This window comes from Podarcis cretensis (genome assembly GCF_951804945.1).
Source record: "Podarcis cretensis genome assembly, chromosome: 5".
In the NCBI taxonomy this organism is placed as follows: Eukaryota; Metazoa; Chordata; class Lepidosauria; order Squamata; family Lacertidae; genus Podarcis; species Podarcis cretensis.
Genome location: NC_137174.1, coordinates 15,403,674 through 15,409,923, shown reverse-complemented (window position 1 = coordinate 15,409,923; position 6,250 = coordinate 15,403,674).

Genomic DNA, 6,250 nt, shown 5'->3' with positions numbered 1-6,250 from the left:
CTGGAGGTTTGCACCACTAGGGGGATTCAGTTAAAAAAACCAAAAAAAAACCCCATACATTTAACTCTTTGCAAACAGAAGTCACAAGTGACTCAATGAGGGGATTTCTAAAGCATTGTGAATTGCAGTTTCACTACAGAAAGGCGTATCATCCATAGTATTGTATCGTATGTGTCTGGAGCTAGATCTTCATCCAGACCCTCGCCGGCACACTTGATTAGTAATTAGTGTTCTTCATTACCTTGGAAAAGTAGAGAAAAATCCCTTGCTGGAAGAGGAAATGAATATTTAGTTTTTCATTTGCAACGTGCTCAGGGACAAAATTAGATGTGTTAACAGATTTTTTTTCTTTTCATGCCTACTTGAATTCCATATGCTTTATCACTCAGAAGTTAAATTTGCCGTGGAAGACTTCAAAGGAATGGTTTTATTTAATAAAAAGTAAGCATCCAAGAAATAGAACAGGGCACACTGAGTGGCCCTACGGTTGCCCTCAGATGGCTAATTTTGGGCATCATTAAAGGACAGCAAATTGTTAGCTATTTAGTTTATTATTATTATTATTATATCGTTCCTGTTAGGAAGGGTGAGAAGCGGAATCTGTCTCAGATGCCAAAATAAGGCAACTGGCTCTTGGGTAATATGGGGGCATCAATTGCTGCTCTAGTTAAGCCAGTGGTTCTCCAAGGGTGTAGCAGGAGAGGATGGCAAGCGTTGCCAGAAGATTAAAGGACAATCAAAGAAACAAGGAAGCATTTAAGTGTAGCATAGCATAGCATACCATAGCATAGCATAGGTAAAGGTAAAGGGACCCCTGACCATTAGGTCCAGTCGTGGCCGACTCTGGGGTTGTGCCGCTCATCTCGCTTTATTGGCCGAGGGAGCTGGCATACAGCTTCCGGGTCATGTGGCCAGCATGACTAAGCCGCTTCTGGTGAGCCAGAGCAGCACACGGAAACACCGTTTACCTTCCCACTGGAGCGGTATCTATTTATCTACTTGCACTTTGACATGCTTTCAAACTGCTAGGTTGGCAGGAGCAGGGACCGAGCAATGGGAGCTCACCCCATTGCGGGGATTCGAACCGCCGACCTTCTGATCAGCAAGTCCTAGGCTCTGTGGTTTAACCCACAGTGCCATCCGTGTCCCAGCATAGCATAGTATCAAAATATTTTATATATATATACAGCCAAGGGACGCGGGTGGTGCTGTGGTCTAAACCACTGAGCCTCTGGGGCTTGCCAATCAGAAGGTCGGTGGTTCGAATCCCCGCAATGGGGTGAGCTCCCGTTAATCTGTTCCAGCTCCTGCCAACCTAGCAGTTCGAAAGCACGCCCAAAAGTGCAAGTAGATAAATAGGTACCGCTCCGGCAGGAAGGTAAATGACGTTTCCATGCGCTGCTCTGGTTTCACCAGAAGCAACTTAGTCATGCTGGCCACATGACCCGGAAAAACTGTCTGTGGACAAACGCCGGCTCCCTTGGCCTGTAAAGCGCGGTGAGCGCCGCAACCCCAGAGTCGTTTGCGACTGGACTTAACTGCCAGGGGTCCTTTACCTTTAACTTTTTATCCACACCTTTCTTCAAAAGCACTGGCTATTTTTCTTCAGTAGTCCATGACATCCTGTTGTGAACAGGGATTGTCAACTCCGACAAATGTGAGATCAGAAAAGAGAAAGGCTTCTTTGGGCTGGTGAGGAGATGCGTTTGTCTCAAATTAGATAAATGAGATTACCCAGCAAAAGCAAGCTCACACCTTTCATTGAATTTGTATGCATACTAAAGTACATGTGTAAGTGGCTCATTTATAATTATATTTTGGGAATGATTCACGACATTATGTAGCTGAATTGTTTTATACTTTCTAGATATCCATTATTATATTAGAATTTCTATGTTATAAATCAAGCACGGCTAGGAGCTGTTTCTTTCTGATTTCCAATGTATTTCTTATTAATAAAAAAAATGGTGTGGCACGAGCAAATTTTTATTCTGAAAGTGTAGCCCAGGGGGGAAAGTTTGTGAACCACTGAGCTTTTTTTGTTGTTCGCATCCATTTATCTCATGGGACAATGGAGTCTGCCTCCAGGGGTGAAGTCAAACCACTGTGTTAGCAGCACCAAAGTGACCTCCTGTGGCACAATCCTGGACAATCCTGTATGGCTTTCCTGGGCTGCCCAGATGACAAGCACCCTCTCTCGGCCTCGCTGATGTGGTCCAAAGGAAAGCAGAACAGTGTTTGTCACCAGTTTGGCTGCAGGAGTTGCTGGAAGGAGGCATATAAGACACCATCCAAAGGTGGACAAACTATCCCAGAAGGAGCACGATGTGTCCTCCATGAGAAATAATATCCCTCCCCTAAAGCAGAGACATCACCTTTCCAACAAAGGCCCGTATAGTTAAAGCTATGGTTTTCCCAGTATTGATGTATGGAAGTGAGGGCTGGACCATAAAGAAGGCTGGTCGCCAAAGAATTGATGCTTTTGAATTATGGTGCAGGAGGAGACTCTTGAGAGTCCCATGGACTGCAAGAAGATCAAACCTATCCATTCTTAAGGAAACCAGCCCTGAGTGCTCACTGGAAGGACAGATCCTGAAGCTGAGGCTCCAATACTTTGGCCACCTCATGAGCAGAGAAGACTCCCTGGAAAAGACCCTGATGTTGAGAAAGATGGAGGGCACAAGGAGAAGGGGACGACAGAGGACGAGATGGTTGGATAGTGTTCTTGAAGCTACCAGCATGAGTTTGACTAAACTGCGGAAGGCCATGGAAGACAGAAGTGCCTGGCGTGCTCTGGTCCATGGGGTCAGGAAGAGTCGGACACGACTAGACAACTAAACAACAACAACACCCCATTGAGCTAAGGTTACAAAATTATTTATGCCATCTCCAAGGGTGCATGAGCAGCCTATTCTTCAGATAATTCACGGGATTTATTTGTTTTCTGAATAGTTGCACATTTATCCCTAGTGACAAACTGTCTAGTTGAGGCGTTAGGGAATTTCTGGTCCCCCCTCCAGCTCCCTCCAGCTCCCATCAGCTCCAGGCAGCACGGCCAACACTCAGGGAGTTGTAGCACAACTCCATACTCTCCAACATTTCTCCAGTGAAAATGGAGACAACCTAAGGAAAAGCAGGGCATTCTGGGATCAAATAAGAAACTGGGATGGCTTCTGTAAATCTGGAACGTCCCTGGAAAATAGGGGCACTTGGAAGGTCTGGTATGGTGCAGTTAGGACTCCTGGACTAGGACCTGGGCAAAACCTGGGTTCAAATCCTCACTCAGCCACAAAGCTCCCTGGGGGACCTTGGACCATTCGCATCATCTCAGCCAAGCCTACTTCACAGGGTTGTTATGAGGATACAATTGAGGGCAGGAGGGAAATGATGTACACCACTTCGAATTCCTTGGAAGAAAGGTGGGTTATCTGCTCAGCAAAGACTATGTCACATAAGCCCCCCTACCAGGAAGAAAGTGGCTGTATTAGCATTGTACAGTGAGCTCACACTGAGATTGATGGCAATTGAGTAATGCTTCCCCCGGAATGGGAGAACTCCCACTTCCTGTGTGAAGGATGTGCTGCTTAGCATACATTCTTTGTGCCTGCTGCAGTCTTATCTCACCTCAGACTCTCCTCTCCTCCAATTTCAGGTGTATCAAGCAGGAAGATGGGAGCTAAACAAAGAAACCCAGCAGCTGAAGGAAGTGGTTCTTGATGATTCAGTGAGTGACTTGTGCCTCCCCACACGAACTGCTTCCACTGCCTTCATAGTAATTCAGTACTCCAGAATGCAGAGAGAGAGAGAGAGAGAGAGAGAGAGAGGTGGATGGATGGATGGATTAAATCAGAGGAACCTTAACCACCCTTTTTAATGATCCAAATAACAGCAGCCTCTTAAAGAATCTAGCATGGGAGGAAAGATGTGCTTGTGGATCGGAACGAATGGCACCTATCACTTTGTACATAAATACTGTTACTTCAAGCTCTTTGCTCGGCAATTTATTTGGCAACGGATCTCTCCTTGGATCAAAGCCCTGCAAGTCGGCAGCAGCTGAAAGATAAGCCCTGGTTTGTCCCAGAAAGTAAGAGACTTGGCAGGGAAGTTATGGTTGAGTAAACACAGTTTCTGCTGTGTGACTGCTGGTCTAAACCTGAAAACTTGTCAGGCAGAACCTCCAACAGTGGCCTTTCCCATGTTTCGCGTCCCAAATTAAGCATCTAGGTATATATAATTGCCTTGAATACAGTGGTACCTCGGGTTAAGTACTTAATTCGTTCCGGAGGTCTGTTCGTCACCTGAAACTGTTCTTAACCTGAAGCACCACTTTAGCTAATGGGGCCTCCTGCTGCTGCCGCGCCGCCACTGGAGCCCAGTTTCTTTTCTTATCCTGAAGCAAAGTTCTTAACCCGAGGTACTATTTCTGGGTTAGCGGAGTCTGTAACCTGAAGCGTATGTAGCCTGAAGCGTATGTAACCCCAGGTACCACTGTACCTTATTAAGAAAACAGCATTTCACTGAAAGCAATGGTAGACCGGTCTTTCAAGAGTCACTACAGGCCAGAGCTAAAATTATTTAAAAATTAACATTTTCTCCTTTGGTGTCCACTGTGTAGTTTGTCTTCTAATCTGAGACAATCTTTTTTAAAGAAAGATCTGTGTTTGGAAGAGAGATCCAGGTTCATAAATGCAACACTCCAGTTACTGAAGAAAGAAAGAGTCCGTAAACTAAATCACTGTCACATATCTTTTAATCTCCAACCAAAGACAACCAACCACACCCTAACCTAGGCCACCCCAACCTCTCTCACTACCAAGGAAATATAACAAGCGAATAGAAAGAGAAACTGCACAAGTGACGCTGACACAAAACCCCACACATACACTAAGGAGAAGAATAGAAGCATTGCGACCCCACCCCACTCACCATTCCCCTTTCCCCCTCTTTTCTTCCCAACCTAATACTGCATGCAGAACAAATGAAACGGATCTGTAGAAAAACACGAGTTGAAAAAAAGAGAGAACACACATATTTTTGTAAACTAAGAAATATTTAATAAAATTATTATTATTATTATTATTATTATTATTATTATTATTATACAGATCTGGGGTAACAGAGTTTGTGGGGTGTCAGGGCACCCATAACTGCTAGAGATAGTGAATGTTAGAAATGAATAAAGCTTTAGAATTTAGCTGATTTTTTAAATTATTATTATGAAGGGAAGATGCCATGCCAGTGAAAAATACAGGTTGAACCAGTTCTCCTGTTCAGGAAATAGTTGATAGTGAGGCCATTAAGAACACAAGGAGAACTCAGTGCCAGCCATTAAAGAGCAATTGACCATACAAGATGCTGTCCCCCCCCTCCCCACAAGCTGTGTGTTATGCATCCTTTTGAAATTTAGAGGTGGGGGAAGAAGGGGGAAGACACCATAAGCTACTGTGAAGATTATTTTTCTTATCCAACACCAAACATTTCACTTTTTTTTTTTTACAAAGCACATTGGGGTTTTGCAGGCTATTTGCACCCCAATAAAATTTTAACATGTAATATGGGGTTTGTTGGTAATTGGTTGTCTCTTATTCGTGATCTACATTTGCACTGAATACTGCAAGAAAACATTTCAATAACGAAACAATGATAAGGATGCCAAAAACTAGAAGCAGCAAAGAGTGAACCTTAATACCATAGCAATTAAGTTAGCTTAAATGCTTAACAAAAAAGCCTTTTTTCTTTCTTTTTTGGCTGCCATCTAAAACTGCATTGTGTCTGTGACTGGTTCCTCCCTGAGGGAGGGCATTCCACATCCTTAGTGCCACTGCCAAGATGTTCCCTCTCCTAATAGATGCCCGCTGCTCCTCATTTGGTAAACACACCTGGAGGTAAGGCCTCTGATGAAACAAATGTGAATCATTAAGTTTAATCTCAAGTGAAAATGACTTCGGAATTCCTGAATGCTGATCTCATGCCTCATCAGCAAAGGTTGCCTCTGATTGTTTCTTGAAAACTGGGCATCATCCAGCCACATACAAGCTCTTTTAAAGTCTGCTCATTTAAAACGGAGAAATTAAGCCCATACTTAACCTTTTAAAATCAACGAGACATCAAAACCATTTAAATCAGCGACTGATTTTGAGTTTGAGTTTGGCTGGACCAGGCCCTGTGTATTATCTCTGATTCCACAGATGGTTCTCTTGAAAGCAAACATGATTGGGAATTTGGATACAGCAATCTTTTATCACTAAAT